At 47.8% G+C, this 5,470-nt stretch overlaps 1 long non-coding RNA gene across 1 annotated transcript; it reads right to left on the bottom strand.

Moving 5' to 3' along the window:
* Positions 1–2,973: 2,973 nt before the first annotated feature.
* On the bottom strand, positions 2,974–4,595 carry LOC307176250. The gene is made up of 3 exons (XR_013824652.1): positions 4,326–4,595; positions 3,372–3,542; positions 2,974–3,096 (listed from the first exon to the last, which is right to left on the bottom strand). It is a non-coding gene; the product is annotated as an uncharacterized lncRNA (long non-coding RNA).
* Positions 4,596–5,470: the final 875 nt, after the last annotated feature.

The following is a 5,470-nucleotide window of genomic DNA, read 5'->3' as shown; positions in this document are numbered from 1 at the left end:
TCAAACCTTATCTCCCAGTTCGTCCCATCCTCTCCTTCCCCTACTGTGTCTACGTGTCAGTTCTCTTCCTCTACATCTCTATTCCTGCCCTTCAAATAGGTTCATCTGTACCCAGAAATCCCATTACTGGGCATATACCCTGAGAAAACCATAATTCAAAAGGACACACGTACCCCAGTGTTCATTGCAGCACTATTTACAATCGCCAGGACATGGAAACAACCTAAATGTCCAATGATAGACGTCCTCAATTCTTTTCATTCTTTTTTCTTTATTCAGCTTCACAGCAGTTATTTCCACCATTCTATCTTTCAGCTCACTTATCCGTTCTTCTGCCTCAGTTAGTCTCCCATTGATTCCTTCTAGAGAATTTTTAATTTCATTTATTGTGTTGTTCAACAGTGTTTGTTTGTTCTTTAGATTTTCTAGGTCCTTGTTAAATGTCTTTTGTATTTTCTCCATTCTCTTTCCGAGATTTTGGATCATCTTTATTAGCATTACTCTGGATTCTTTTTCAGGTAGACTGCCTATCTCCTCTTCATTTGTTTGGTCTGGTGGGTTTTTACCTTGCTCTTTCATCTGCTGCATATTTCTCTGTCTTCTCATTTTGTTTAATTTACTGTGTTTGGGGTCTCCTTTCTGCAGGCTGCAGGGTCATAGTGCCTTTTACTTCTGTTGTCTGTCCCCACTGGCTTGTGTAGGCTTCCTGGTTGGGGGCACTGGTGCCTGCGTTCTGTGAGTGGAGGTAGATCTTGTTCTTCTGATGGGCAGGGCCACTTCTGGTGGTGTGCTTTATGGTGTCTGTGAGCTAGTATTACTTTAGGCAGGCTGTCTGGTAATGGGTGGGGTTGTGTTCCTGTCTTGCTAGTTGTTTGTCATGAGGCATCCAGCACTGGAGCTTGCTGGCCATTGGGTGGAGCCAGGTCTTTGTGTTAAGATGGAGACTGCTGGGCGAGCTCTCACCGATTAATATTCCATGGGGCTGGGAGTTCTCTGGTGGTCCAAAATCCTGAACTCAGCTCTCCCTCCTTGGAGGCTCAGGCCCGACCCCCGGCTGGAGCACCAAGACCCTACAAGCCACACGGTGTGGAAGAAAAGGAAGAAGAAAACAAACAAACAAAAAACCCAAACAAACGAACACACAAAACCCCAAGACAAGTGGTAAAAGCAAAACTAAACAGACAAATTACATAAAGAAACATACACACACGTACTCACAAAAAGAAAAGAAAAAAAAGCAAAAACAAAGAAGAGAGCAACCAAATCAATAAACAAACCCAAAAATGAAAGCAAACACTAAAAACTACAAAACACATAAAACCAGAAACACATCAAATGCAGAAAGCAAACTAAAAAGAGGCGATGAAAGCATAAAACTAACCCACAAAAATCAAAAAAATGCAAAGATGAAAGATGAAAACAAAAGGAAAACATATAAAACAACAAAGTAGTAAAGTAAAAATAGAAAAATGTAGTTAAAAATAAAATGAAAACAAAGCAAAAGAAAGGAAAAAACAAACAAGGAAAAAACAGTGTAATGAAAAATTACCATAGAAATAGGAAAAAAATAGAATAGAAATATATTAAAAATAAAAGCATAAAAAAGTAAAAAATTAAAAGAATAATAAAAAAAGAACAACTGAACAACAAAAAAAGTAGTGATATTTTCCTGTGGCCTTAGCTGTCAGTGTCCTTGCCCACATAGTGAGCCACAGCCAATCCCTGCCTCCACAGGAAGTCCTCCAGTACTTCTAGGTAGGTCTCTGGACCTACTGTGGGCACTGTGGGGCAAGCTCAGACTGATCTGACCTTATTCCCACATGTACTTGTCCCCAAAGCCCACAGCCTCAATTGTGGGAAAACTTGTTGTCTATTCAGGTATTCTACAGACGCAGGGTTTGCCAAGCCGATTGCAGGGATTTAATCCACTGCTTCTGCAGCTGCACGGGGAGATTTCCCTTTCTCTTCTTTGGTTGCACAGCCCCTGGGGTTTAGCTTTGGTTTTGGCCCCACCTCTGGGAGTGGGCCGCCCTCAGACATCTGTTCGCTGCACAGGAAAAAGGGTGCGAAAGCAGCAGCTGATTAGGGCTCACTTGCTCACTCAGGCTGGGGAGAGGGAGGGATATGGCAATCACAATCAGGATGTGCAGGGAGTGCCTGCTGTGGCAGAGGCCAGCATGAAGCTGCAAGAGCCTGAGCCGTGCTGTGCGTTCTCCTGGGGAAGTTGGCCCCAATCGCAGCACCCTCGGCAGTGGTGGGCTCCACAGGCTGCTGGGAAGGTGTGGGCAGTGACCTGCCTTGCACACAGGACTCTTGGTAGCAGCGGTGGACGGCAGCCTCTGGGGTCAGATATAACAGCCACAGCTTGTGCTTGTGCTCACGTAGGTGTTGCCCTGCTGTCTGTGAGTGTGTGAAGCAGGAAGCTCCTATGGCGGGCCGCTCCTCAAGCACCCCACAACAAAGGTCTCTTGCCTCTCTGGCAGGCCCAGCTTTTTCCCAGACTCTCTGCCAACTAGCTCTGGCGCACTAGCCGCCCCCCGGCTGTCCTCATGCAGTCAACCCCAGTCCTCTCCCTGGGTTCTGACCTCTGAAGACCAAGCCTCAGCACTCAGCCCCCACCCGCCACGGCGAGTGAGCAGACAAGCATCTCAGGCTGGTGAGTGCTGGTCTGCACCGATCCTCTGTGTGGGAATCTCTCCGCTCTGCCTCTGCACCTCTGTTGCTGCTCTCTCCTCTGAGGTTCCAGAGCTACCCCGCAGTCCCCGCCAGGGAATGGTATTCCTAGTGTGTGGAAACATTTCCTCCTTCACAGCTCCCTCCCACTGGTGCAGGTCCCGTCCCTATTCTTTTGTCTCTGTTTTCTCTTTTTTTCTTTTGCCCTACCCAGGTATGTGGGGAGTTTCTTGCCTTTTGGGAGGTCTGAGGTCTTCTGCCAGCGTTCAGTAGGTGTTCTGTAGGAGTTGTTCCACGTGTAGATGTATTTCTGGTGTATCTGTGGGGAGGAAGGTGATCTCCGCGTCTTACTCTTCCGCCATCTTCCCCTCCCAGGTATCCGTTTTTTCTAGACTTTTCTTTCTTCAGCTCACAAAGGGGCCCCTGAGGATTAAGCAGAGGAACGTCAGGTTTTCTTCCAGGCCAGCTTCAGCCCTGGGATGTTCAGGGCAGACTCTCATTACAAACCTCAGTTTCTGAGGCTCCTGGCTTATGGCCATTTAGTATAGAAGGAGGCTCCTGGCTGGGGATGGCTCAGACAAAACGATGCAGGTTCTAATCTGTGGCAGTGGGCAGTGGGGGGGGGGGGTGTCAGTGCAGGAAGAGGCATTCGCTGCCTTAGGCATTTAAACCATTGCCTTCTCTTCAGGATGGCTCACCTGCAAGATTCTGTGGGGTCCGCCTCCTGGCACCATGCTACAATTGCCGGATTTTGGGTCTGGAGCAACCCAGGTCTTCGTCCGGCATTTCCGGAGAGTGCTTTCTCTTCGGAGCACGTCTGGGGACTGGCTTCTCTGCTTCCACCTTGGCTGGCGTGGCCAAAGGAGCATCTTCCATGGGGAAGAGAGGGAAGACATTCCAGTTTGGAAGAATAAAAGCAAAGACACACTCTTCTCTACCTTGTCCTGCCCCAAATATAAATTCATAGCACCCTCACATTTTTACAACTATGGGCTTAAAAAGACCAGGAGCTTAAGGGGCCTACCCAGTGTTACACAGGTAGTGGAGAGGTGTTCTGTTCAATGGTTAGGTTCATGTTGGGGCTCTGGATTTACAGCTGATAGGAATGTGAGGACAAGCTCATGCCATTTCAAACATTTCCAAGTGATACTGAGAGAGATGTTAAAGGTGCAAAATGAGGGTGCTGAATGACCTCACAAAGTGGGAATGGTGGGCCCATTTTAACATGAAATTGAAAAGAAATTCATGACAAAAGGACATAATAGAAAATGACAACATAATCATAACACTCCCCTCTCCCATGGAAGTAAAATTCATTAGAATCCTCTCTCTCTCTACCATGAAAGGATGAGATAAAGTCTCAGCAGCAGCCCCCGTGAAAAACATGGTCAACAGGGTGAAGAGGTGTTACTAAGACCATATGGTGCGACTCAGAGAAGCAAAGAGACAACTCTGCCCTTAGCCTGATGAGGCCCACAGGAAGGAACATTTGTGGCAACCTTGGATAGTGTGGCAATGAGAGAGAACCTTCTTTAGGAGGGGACTCCCTGCTGCCGACCTTGAAAGAGCAAATATGGGACATTCGTTTACTGTGGCTCTTGCAGAGGCGATGTGCCCAGAGGTTGGGCCACCCTGCTTGACAATCAAAGCACCTTGTATTCCTGTGCTGCTTGAAAGCTCCAATCGCCGGATTTTGGGTCTGGGGCAACCCAGGTCTTCGTCCGACCATTCCAGAGAGTGCTTTCTCTTCGGAGCACGTCTGGGGACTGGCTTCTCTGCTTCTACCTTAGCTGGCGTGGCCAAAGGAACATCCCCGTAGAGCCGGTAGCCACCAACCAGGCAGTATGTCTCCCCGTGCCAGCCCAACTGCGTTTCTCCACACCCGCGGTACAGGACATGGTAGTGACCAGGTGTAGGACGAGAAACGGGAGGCACTACTGCTGCAAAGAAAATCAGAACTGATCAGTCACTTCTGCTGTGCACAGTCTCCTGCCAGAATTTCCCTCTCTCATGTCTCTCCCAGTTTCTGGCTGAAGACCTTTTAATCTACTTGACGTCCAAAACACAGCCTTGGCCCATCATCTCTATGAGTCCCTAGAGAAGGGACACTGGCTGCAAAAGCAATCCCTAGAGCCTAGGGCTGCAGCAGATGAGGACGTCTCTTCACCGTTCCCAGGGAAAACAGTAGAACCCGAAAGTAATTGCAATCATGATCCTCTCCATCTCTCCCTTCCGCAACAGAGAAAACATTTCTTGCAGTCTGTCACTTCTGAGGCTTTCATGGAAATGTCTTTCAAGTTTTGGAAAAAAATAATCTAATATAAATTTGTTAAGAACCCTGCCCACCTTGGCAACCCCTCTTGGGCCCCATTTATACTGCCTATTTCAACCACACTGAACTCTAGCTGTCTAATACTTTTATGTCGATTAGAACAAGGACAAATACTGAGGCAGAGTGATCAGGAGACTCAGAACCGGGTTCTGGGTACAAGTCTAGGCTCACATCAACCCAGCCTCCTGGGACACCATCTCCTCAGCCCTCCAGTCTCATTAGCACTTCATCACCCCCCACCCCGCTTCGTTCTTATGGTCTTCCCATCAATATGGCAACACCCTCTCCCCTAGTACTCAGCAACTCAGTAAAGGATGTGTCTGAGGGGACCGATATAGATGTCTCCATGATAGCACAGTGGTGCCTGGGTTTGAAGGTGCGGTTCAAGAGTGGCCCTGTTCCTCAAACCACTCCATTTACAATTTGCCAACAAAAATGCACTTGTCTTTTGTTAAGAGGCCAATC

The sequence above is a fragment of the Stenella coeruleoalba genome, assembly GCF_951394435.1.
Source record: "Stenella coeruleoalba genome assembly, chromosome: 17".
Taxonomy (NCBI): Eukaryota; Metazoa; Chordata; class Mammalia; order Artiodactyla; family Delphinidae; genus Stenella; species Stenella coeruleoalba.
The sequence above is the reverse complement of the archived record's forward strand: the minus strand, read 5'-3'. Positions and strand labels throughout refer to the sequence as shown.